This window comes from Myotis brandtii, unplaced genomic scaffold (assembly GCF_000412655.1).
Source record: "Myotis brandtii unplaced genomic scaffold, ASM41265v1 scaffold398, whole genome shotgun sequence".
Lineage (NCBI taxonomy): Eukaryota > Metazoa > Chordata > Mammalia > Chiroptera > Vespertilionidae > Myotis > Myotis brandtii.
This window is the reverse complement of record NW_005365280.1, coordinates 1280326-1288621: the sequence shown is the minus strand read 5'-3', so window position 1 is coordinate 1288621 and position 8296 is coordinate 1280326. Positions and strand designations below refer to the sequence as shown.

Here is an 8296-nt window from a genome sequence, read left to right as displayed (position 1 = left end):
ATAATATATATTACAATATTTACTATTTTTAAGTGTATACAGTTCACTGACACTAAGCATATTCACGATTATTGTGTAATTATCAGCACCACCCATCTCCAGAATACTTTTCATCTTTCAAACTGAAACTTGATATACATTAAACAATAACGTTCCATTCCCCCCTTCCTCAGCCCCTGCAAACCACCATTCTACTTTCTGTCTCTTGCATTCAACTACTCTAGGCATCTCTATATACTGTATAATTGGAATCATATAGTATTTGTCCTTTTGTAACTGGCATATTTCACTTAGCATAATGTCTTCAAGGTTCATCCATGTTGTAGCATATGTCAGAATGTCCTTCCTTTTTATGGCTAAGTAATATTGCATTGTCTGTATATATTTTATCTTGTGTATTTACACTTGGGTTGCTTCCACCTTTTAGTTGTTGTTAATAATGCTACTATGAATGTGGTGCCTGGCCAGTGTGGCTCAGTGGTTGAACGTTCAATTCCTGGTCAGGGCAAATGCTTGGATTGCAGGCTTGATCCCCAGTAGGGGGCATGCAGGAAGCAGCTGATCCATGATTCTTTCTCATCATTGATGTTTCTATCTCTCCGTCTCCCTTCCTCTCTCTGAAATCAATAAAAATATGTATTTTTAAAAAGAATAATGCTGCTGTGAAAAATAGGTTTACAAACATCTGTTCAAGTCCCTGCTTTCAATTCTTTTGGGTACATACCCAGAAGTGGAATTTCTGAATTATATGGTATTTCTATTTTTAATTTTTTGAGGGTCTGCCATAGTTTTCGCTAGTAGTTGCACCATTTTATAGTCCCAACAACAATACATAAGGATTGCATTTTCTCTATATTCTGGCCAACATGTGTTATTTGCTGTGTTTTTTAAATTTGTTATTTGTTGTTGTTTATAATAACCATCCCAAGGTGTGATTTTGTTTTGCATTTCCCTAGTGATTAGTAACATTAAGCACTTTTTCATGTGCATTTTGTTCATTTGTAAATCTTCTTTAGAGAAAGATAGTCCTTTGCCCATATTTAATCAGATGGTGTGATTTTGTTGCACAGGGCCTTCCTGCTTGCCTAGATAACGCACTACTTCAGGAGGCTCTGAGAATTTATCCAGGGTTCTGTGGGGCAGCCTTTGCACATATATGATGCAGAGACGAATGCAGAGTGACCCGCCACTCTGGATAGCTTCACCTGGCATGGGAAGATTTGCCCTTGCTGCTATTCAGTGGTGGATGGATGCTGCAGAAATAAGCCATTCACTGCTTCTGGATACTGTGTGATATTGTCATCTAATTTTTTACTAAGTAAAAAATATAGTCTCTTTGAGGGGAAAGTAGGAAGCAGAGAATGTGTCTCAAAATTTCCCAGTACATTTGGCCCTTGAATAAATCGGGGGTCAAGGGTGCTGACCGCCTGCCCAGTTAAAAATCCTGCCTATAACTTTTGACTCCCCAACTACTGAACTACTAACAGCCCATGTTGACCAGAAGCCTTACTGGTAACATAAACAGTCAATTAACACATATTTTGTATGTTATATGTATTACATACTGTGTCCTTACAATAAAGTAAGCTAGAGAAAAGATGTTACTAAGAAAATCATAATGAAAATAAATTTATAGTATTGTATTGTACATATTTATTGACAAAATCTGCATATGAGTGGACGCATGCAGTTCAAACTCATGTTGTTCAAGGGTCAATGTATAATGACATTCTAGACGAAAGACTGACAAATACTAACCCATGACCCATATCCCACCCCATCTGTTTTTGCAAATAAAGTTTTGTTTGCACATGGCCACGTCCATTTGTGTAGTATTCTCATGGCTGCTTTTGTGCTCCAATGGCAAAGCTGAGTAAAAAAGTCTAAAATATATGCTCTCTGGCCCTTTCCTGGAAGAGTTTGCCAGCCCCTGGTTATTCTAGACATTTAAGAGATACAATTTTTAAAACTATATATAGCATAGTGATGTTGGCTGCTGACTGTTCATGCTATACTTGAGCACTTTGAAAACTATAAAGCTCACACAGATATAAGATATTATGGCTTTTAAATATTTACTGAACTCCAACTTTTGTCCAGAACTATGTTTTTTAAGCCTTTGTTGTTTGATTGGGATAATAGCTTTTGCATCGAGATCACTGGGGCCGCTGCCAGATGTGACTGCAATGTTCCTACACAGGCAGCACTTTTGAAAGTCACAGTATTCATCTCTCCCTGCCCCTATGATATTTCCTATTTGTACTGAACTTTGGTGAAGTAGCTCTGATCTTTAGCTGCAGAGAGAAGAGTCATACTGCAGGGACGTGGCCCTAAAGTGCAGGGCGCAGAAAGCTTTCTGCCTTCACTCTAAAAATAGCATCCTGCTCCTCCCGCCTCCCTCCAAGTCGAAGGTGCAACTTTGCTAAGGCGGTGATTGCCAGTTTTGGAATTTTGAAATACTGTTGACGTGCTGATTTTGCTCTGCTTTCTGTTCATCCTTTTGACCATTCTTATAATAAACATGCTAACTGCTAGAATTGTTAGGTATATAGATACTGTCTTTAAGGAATTTACATGGTGTGTTTGGCAATTCAAGAATATTAATCATTGATTTTAAAATATTATATATAATGCTCTTTGATATCATTGGATAGCATGCATATTCCATTGGATAGCATGTTCATTCATTTCTGCATATTTTGCATGTCTACTATATACACCAAGCACTGTGCTAGGTGTTGGGAATAGAGAGATAAATGATAAAATTTTCATGCTGTTGGAGCTGGGCCACAATTTAGTGGAGGAGATGCAACCCACAAAAATGTGTAATGAAACATGAAAACTGTTCTTTGTAGAGAATTGCACAACATGCAGTATTAAGTCTGGGGAACTGTAAACTTACTTAATCTTTCCATTGAGTTAGACTACGGATGAATTTATCAGATGAGAAACACATGAATATTATTTATTTACGCTGAGGTAATAAATGGAAAAGTTGATGAAATACAGTGCATCTCTTATAACCAGTGGCCCCCAGCAAGGCCGTTCTCTGTGCTGCTCTTATTTCTGCACGTTCTTTGTGTTCGGGTCATTAACATTGCGTTTAGGTCAGATGAGAATGTGTTCCATCTGCCAAGCATTGATAACTAAAGTAAAATGCTGATGGAGATCATTTAAGATCGTCTCTATGCTGTTGATTGCATACTTGTGGCTCATAATCAGAATGATGCAAAGTAATTGTTAGACTGACTTGCCAAGGCTACATTTTGTGTTGCTGCAACTGTCAGCACTTTGGTCCTGCTCTTCTGCCTGAAGAATGCCTGTCTAGACAGCTAAAGCACAACTTACTACCAAATTTCATGGATAACTTTGTTTCTAGCATCCTTTCTTGCTATGAGAAAAATAACCTGAAAAAGTAATATCTGATTATTGAGAAAAAGCAAGTATTTATTTTTTGTGTTTGAGAGAATCCTGTAGATTGTGGCCTTCATATAAAAATCACATGTGACCATGATGCTTCGTTCTTTTCTTTTTGGCCATGAAACCCCGATAAACCTGGCTTTGAATTCTTGCTTTATCTTGTAGGGTATGTGACTTTGGTTAGGTTACTTGTCTTGAGCCTTGTTTTCGTCATCTGTACAATGGGGCTAATGCAACCTATTTTACAGAGATTTTGTGAGGATTACAGATAATAGATAAAAACTTGGCACAAAATAACCACTCAGTAAATGGTAGTCGTTAATATTAAGGAATTCTGTGCTTACTCAGGATGACACTATACAATGGCAAGACAAAATTTTCCAAAGTCTGTAGTTCAAAACTCTACTGTAAGTGTGGAATATATGGCATCAGCACAGTTTTCCTGGCCAGGTCATATTTACCAGAGATGCACAGTTGGTGAGGATGTTAGCATCAAAACCCCAGTTTTGATAGCTAGGTCTGCTATGCAGAATGTGTTCTGGGCCATCCCATGTATACCATTGAAGGGTATGAAGGTTCCTCTGAAAGCAAATTGAAGAATGAGCATCGTTTTGCTTTGACTGTATAACAGAGATGTTATATAGCACATAACACAGCGGAGAAAGCAGTTAACCCAAGAGAGAGTTAGGCAAAGCAAAAACTCTGTCCCTATTAGAAATGCATTGTGAGATCGAGGGACATCTTACTGACTCCTGAATTGTACAATCAAAAAGATCCATTAAGAGTAGCTCAGTCCATATGCCATGTGAAGTGAAGGCCCTAGTATGGATTGTCCAAGAAATGCTTTCTGCGATTCCATCTAATGCTAAAATTTAAGGTCTGTGTTCTTATCTACCAATATTGATTCTATTTCAAGTGGTCAAGTAGAACAGAAGTCTAAGAGTATGAACCTCACCGAAAATTATCACCTCCCCTAAAAACTGCATAAACCGGACAGGGGATGAACTTTTAGGGAACTTTTGTTGGGAGGTAGCATGCAAATAGGTATCTCACCTCTTCATTCATTGTAGATTCTGGTTTCAGAAATCAAACTCTATATTTCTCTACTTTGTTTCTGTTGTTTTTTTTAAAGAATACTTTATTGATTTTTAGAGACAGAGGAAGGGAGAGGGAGAGAGAGAATCATTGATGTGACAGCATAACATGGAGTGCACTGGATGGATGATGTCCAACCAACTGAGCCACACTGGCCAGGGCTGTTTCTCCACTTTTGCCCTCTCCAGGATATTCCGGCTGGTGTCTGGTTTGGCATTTCTCTACTGCCACAGTATGCCCGGTCTGTCTTTCTCTCCTGCATCCTGCCCACCCCCCACCTCCTGCCTGCCTGCCTGCTTGAAGGAGCAGTCTTGGCAGTACTTACAAAGGGTTAGTTACAGTCATAACTGGAGGAGGAATTAGCTCACACTCTTCGCTGATTGTGAGGATACATTCACTCCCCCAGCCTCCCGGTCACATTTGTAGATAGAGCACAGTTTTCTCAATCGAGGACAAGATGTGTCATGCAGTTTAAGCAAACTGTATCACATATGTTCACCACACCAGCCATTCTCTGCGAAGGAAATTGGATGAGAAATACTGAAATTATAGAAACATTTCAAATCCTAGTATCTTCTAAATATGGTAAATTCTCGTTTTTTGGGTTTTGTTTTTTGGTTTTGAAGTTCATATAATGTGATTATGATTTTTAGGGTCACTCAAGAATTTATAGTTTTCAGTAACTTTCTCTGTGTCATGATCAGACTGAAACAGGGACACTTGTTTCACTTCATTCTTGGGATTTCCTACTTGAAATAGACATCTCTATTCATTGTTAGCCCTCCTCCTTAGGATTTTGTCCCCTTGCAACATATTGGAAAGTCACTGGATATTGTTATTTGTGATGTTATTCCCTGTGCTAGTTAGTATTCTTCTAAGCTACTCCCATTTATAAACCAAAACAATCTTTGTTGTTAACTATTACATTTTACAATCTGCCTTTCATGATTTTGATGAAAATATGGAAAAAAAAGAACCACACACTACCTCATGTATAGTAATTTCTAATAAATGTGGGACACTGGTAGATTCTGTAAATTCAACAAATACACATTTAGAGGTTACTTCTTTTAGTGTAATACTCTTGTAAGTCCTTAAAAAGTTATGATGGAGATGGGTGTATTAAAATTAAGAGATTTATACTATACCAAATAAAATGTTTTCACATTGTAAAACAATATGAATACTATCATAGTATATTATGAATGAATTGTACATATGTATAAAATTTTACTTATTTAAGTATATGTCTAATATACTGTGTGTGCTTGAGCATAGGAGAGAACCTGGAACCATATAAACCAAAATGGTCATAGTAATCACTAGTGAGGCTTTTGCTGATTTCTATTATTTGGGTGTTTCTCCCCTTATCTGTATGATCTAATTGTTCACAGTAAACAGTTTTACTTTGTTCTCACTTGTCTTAACTAATGGGGGTGGGGGGTGAGAGAATACAAGGACCGACATTTTGATACATTATGAGTTATAAAAATCTCTCCTGTGTCTTCCTTCTCTAGTATTTCAGATATGTAGACATGCTGTGCCACCTGGCATTAAAAGCTTTTTCTTTTTAAGTCTCTTCTACATGCCAAGCACTGCACTAGAAACTTGAAACATTATATGAAGTGGGTATTAGTATTACCATTATGCAAATGAGGGAAGGGGGCCGAGAGTTTACGGAACTGGAATCACACAGCTGTTATGTGACTGAGCTGCGATTCAGAGTCAGGTCTGACTCTGAAATCAGTCTTATGGTCTTTATGATTCTTACTGTAGACATCTCGTCTGCCGTTAGAATGAAAAGGTTACTGTATGTGAGTGGATTATAAACTGTGGCTTTAAAAAGAAGGTGCTCAGAGATTTTACCAGCATGTACCAGCTTTCTCTGCTCCTCTTGCTTCCATATTGTGTTTTCAATTAGAGTATAAACTTCTCACGAGGCTGAATCTCATCGTCTCAGCAGCCCGCACCTCTCCTAGCACAGTCTGACATTATGGCCCGTGACTTCTCTCTGGGACTGTGAGGAACGCCTTTCAGATTCTGAGGAACTGAGTCAGGATCTGCTGCCAGGGAGCGTGCTGAGGAGGAGGAGGAGGCTCTCCATCCCGCCCTAGTGACCAGGCCTCTCTCTTCCTTTTAGGGAAAAGGAGGAAAAGCAGTGGCCTTCATATAGCTCTCAATCCCAAGTGCTCTGGGATCCTGTGAAAACCGGCCAGTCTCAGGAACCAGACTAGCTTTGCCTCACGGCCCCTCCTAAACCTGCAAAGGCATCTTTAAAACAGTCTCTGGAAATGTTTTAAAACTTGGATCTTGAGTTTAGTCCCTTATGTGATGTAGATTACACAGTCTGCTGCTGTCACTGCCTTATCTCCCTTTGTCTTTCAGGCTTCCTCTTCCAACATGCACTTCATCTCGGCTCTTTCCCACACTTTATCTCAGGCACCGTGGCTTCCTCGCGGGATTACACAGTTGGCCTGATATGTAGCCCCCAGCGCCCTCTGCCAAGTCCACATTCCCATCTGAGCCCAATTATGGGTCCCTGTGGGGTCACTGACTTCAGTGGGGGGGTGTGTGGAGTTGCAGGTCTGCCATTTGGGAAAGGGCAAAGTGCAGGCATGGGGTACTCTGCTTACTTATTGAGAGGTCGTCAATCAACTGCGTGGTGGGGGTGCAGACATGACATTTAAAAATATCCACCCAAAACTTCATTTTTCAGGCACCAAAGTATATGATCCTTCATCATGAGGTTCATCTTTCTCATGATCGCAGAATCACACACATGATTGCTTTCTGCATATTAATTGTTCAAAGCTCTTTTTAAAAAAATTCAAGTAGTCAGGCACACCATTATGCATCCACTGTTCTTCAGATTTACTGCGCACCTACTAAGTGCCCACATGCCAGGGCTGGGATTTCTCACACTATCTACGTCTGCACACCTGTGCTGAGTTACAGAATGGACTTAACGTTGTTTAAATCTTTTTCTCTTCCAGTTTTCCAAAGAAATTAGTTCGTTTTCTGGGGCAGAGGATCCAATCTGCTGTTTTCTTACGGTGAGTGAGTCTATGACTCTTTTATATATGTACACCCACATCACACTGTTACCCAGCGCTCTAAGGAAAAGTGCCTGCACACATTCTCTAGAAGTTTCCCCCGCTTGGAACCAAATGTTCTTTCTACTCATCCCATGTCCTCCTCCCTCCAGAGGGAGGTTTCCCTCTTGTATTTTTCTGCCGTTTTTTTTTCGCTGTCCACGTGGGTTGCCTTTTAGGAGTTGCTGCCATTGTTGCTCTAGCCTCGTTCAGCTGCAGAGCAGACAGCAGAGGAAGCTTCCTTGTTTCAGTGACTGATCACAGAGATGGGCCGTGGGCAAGGAAAAACTATCTGTTTTGTTCACATGATGCCCTGTTTCATGAACGCCCTGAAAGAGAGAGCACTGGATGGGACCTTAGAGCTCATGTGGGTACAGACGGCTGCTGAGGCATTTGACTCCCCTCTGTGAGGTCTCCCTATCCCTCCAGTACCCCCCCCCCACACACACACACAGAACTGTTTTTAAAATCCCAATTCCTTCTGTAGACACAGATTATAGCTTGTTGGACCTGAAGTAATGCTGATAAACTAGTGATAACATCCCTCTAAAGCAGCGGTTCTCAACCTGTGGGTCGCGACCCCTTTGGGGTTCGAACGACCCTTTCACAGGGGTCGCCTGAGACCACCGGAAAACACATATATAATTACATATTGTTTTTGTGATTAATCACTATGCTTTAATTATGTT

The 8296-nt window shown here is 40.0% G+C and overlaps 1 protein-coding gene across 13 annotated transcripts in view; it reads left to right on the top strand.

Annotated features, from left to right (window-relative positions):
- The window catches only part of ATXN1 (ataxin 1), a 440907-nt gene that overhangs the window by 235686 nt on the left and 196925 nt on the right, over window positions 1-8296 (top strand). For all 13 annotated transcript variants that reach the window (XR_001363440.1, XM_005873029.2, XM_005873027.2 and 10 more), the window contains one exon: window positions 7509-7568. The gene's annotated coding sequence lies outside the window, so the exon portion shown is untranslated. The remainder of the gene's footprint in view (window positions 1-7508; window positions 7569-8296) is intronic.